The sequence below is a fragment of the Poecilia latipinna genome, unplaced genomic scaffold (genome assembly GCF_001443285.1).
Source record: "Poecilia latipinna isolate Pla-1442-1.1 unplaced genomic scaffold, P_latipinna-1.0 Scaffold3932, whole genome shotgun sequence".
NCBI classification, from domain to species: Eukaryota; Metazoa; Chordata; class Actinopteri; order Cyprinodontiformes; family Poeciliidae; genus Poecilia; species Poecilia latipinna.
In genome coordinates this window covers 1-2,658 of record NW_015116548.1, presented here as the reverse complement: position 1 = coordinate 2,658, position 2,658 = coordinate 1, and positions in this window count along the sequence as shown.

The following is a 2,658-nucleotide window of genomic DNA, read 5'->3' as shown; positions in this document are numbered from 1 at the left end:
ATTATTTACCCTGGTGTTTAAACCAATATGTTTTTCAGTCCATAGCACAACATAATATTAATTTCAGAGAAAATGAGACCTCTGCTATGGAGTTCAATTTGTTTCACAACAAATATATATATATATATATATATATGAGAACCAAGACCTCGGCCGTTTCTCAATACACAAGAACGCAAGTACCGTCCTACCAAGTACGGGAGTACGAAGATGGCAGTTGGAACAGATACGAACTTCGTTACGTCATAGCAGCAAGAAACTATTTTTGTTATGTTAAAATGATCTAATAAATAAAAATAAAAAACACTTTCCCATTAATAACTACACATCCCAAAAGAATATAAAGAATTATTAAAATGTAGACTTTTTCAACATCTCAAACTAGCCATAAAGGTCAGATTAAATTAAGTTTGAAACAAGATGTTTTTTTTTTTTTTTAAATATCAAACACAAAACAGACTGCAGCAAATTACACAAAAAATAAAACTCAGGAAGATATTTCATAGCCTACTGGGTACCCTACCTTGTATTTCTCCTTCAAATTATTCCATTTTTTTTTTCGCTTGCTTTGGGGATATATTAAATCCCAGTTTTGCGACACAAACTCTGAGTAAAACAAAACCATAAAACACAACAAAGAGAAGAAATCAGTTGTTTTTATTTTTCCCTCTTAATATTTAAAAATAAAAGCTACGAATACCCATCCACTTTTTGAGGCATTTCTTTTCCCAGTAAAAAGGGACTCGTTGGCCGCACGCCACTCTATTAGTGCATGGGTTTCCTCGTTTGTCCCTTACATAATAATAAAAAAGAATACATCTTAATTGTATATATTGTTATACACTTTCCAACGTTTCAGCGTTGAAACTCAATGAGGTATTTGTTTTTTCCTAACACACTAATGCAATATCAACAGTGCCGAAATGTACTGAAGAAGTAACGGCTGAGGAAAAGGTCGGTTTAGCATTTTGCTAAAGTGAAAAGTCTCTCAAGCACTGTAAACACTAAAGACACTCAAAAAAGACAAATACACACAGCAAATTCTCACGAGTTACGCACAATTTTAAACAATCGTATTTCTAGTTTTTATTGAGAATTATTTTAATTTGCCATTCCGTTGTTTGTGGCACAATGCATTCTGGGATATCTTGCTGGCTCAAGTCCGCAGAAGGATGCATCAATGCATCCTCGATGAAATGGGCGGAGCAAGAACACATCCGGGTACTTTGAGCGTTCTTGCCTGGATGTGTACTTTGAATTGGAACAGTACGTGGGCCGCTGTCGACGTTTCACGAGGACGCGAGAACACAAGTACAGACAAGAACGCACATTGAGAAACAGCCCTCTTTTCTGTGAAGATGCTGCATCACTGTGACAACCATTTATTTTTGTCTAAAATGTGAGATGTAATTTAGAATTTTAAATGGTTCAGGACTGACCTCTAGAACAAGGTTCTTTCTTTTCTCACAACAAACTGACTTCTTGTTTTGTTTCCCCAATTTGAACTGTTTGCAAATTCAATTTCCTAGATACTAATTCTACCTTTTTGAGGACAATTTACATTAGTCAATCACCCCAATTTATATCATTTTTAAAATCTGGGGCGAACCGGAGCACCCGGAGAAAACCCCACATCAACACAGGAGAACAGAAACTCCCACATAAAGAGGCGCCTGGTTGAGAACGAAGACGTCGTTTCTGTGAAGATGCAGTTTTAATCACTGCATCACTGTGCTGAACCTTTTTTTTTTGTCTAAAATGTAAGATGTAATTTGGGCTTTTGGAAATCTGGGGAAACCGGAGTACCCGGAGAAAACCCAGGCCATTTTTTTTGTGGGGGGGAGAGGGAGATCTAAATTAAGACATGTATTTTGGGGTTTTGCAAACAGTTCAGAACTTTACTAGACACTTTTTTTCTAGTCGCTTGCTACAGAGGTTTTCTTGCTTTTCTTCCAGTTTTGTGGTTTCATGAGCCTCAAACTGTGTCGTATCTTTTTCCATATTGATCTTTCTTTGGCGACTGCCTCTACTGGGTCCTCTAACACGGTGGTGCCCAAAGTCGGTCCTGGAGGGCCGGCATCCTGCATGTTTTAGTTCTCTCCCTGGTTTAACGCACCTGGATCCAGTGATGGCTCATTAGAGGCCTAAGAGGAACATAGGACCGACTTTGGGCACCACTGCTTACCGGGGTAGCATTATTCATAACTGGATTTGACGCAACAAAATGTTGATCACTCAACATTTTGTTTGAGTACTCCTCCATCTCTTGATCAATGCTCTGCTTAAAGATTTCTGCTTGATGTTTTATATCAGTGTATGAAATCGTCGTCTGTTCCAGAGCAGCTTGGAGATTATGAATCACCTCAGTTGATTCCTGCTGTAACAAAGAAAACCGTCCTGCCATCCTCTGACTCATGTTGTCGTTTTCGGCTCTTAGTGCCTCAATCAGCTGATGGTCACTCTTTGCTCTTTCTAAATTGGCTTCTCTCTCAAGGTTCAACTGATGACTATAAACTTCCACTTGCTGCCTCAGAGCAGAAACATCCGTTTCTTACCTCGTTCTCAGTTCCTGGTAACAAAATTTACTTTGCTCCAGAGAACCTTGGAGATTTTTAATCACCTGAGTCGATTCCTGCTGTAACAAAGAATATTGTTCTG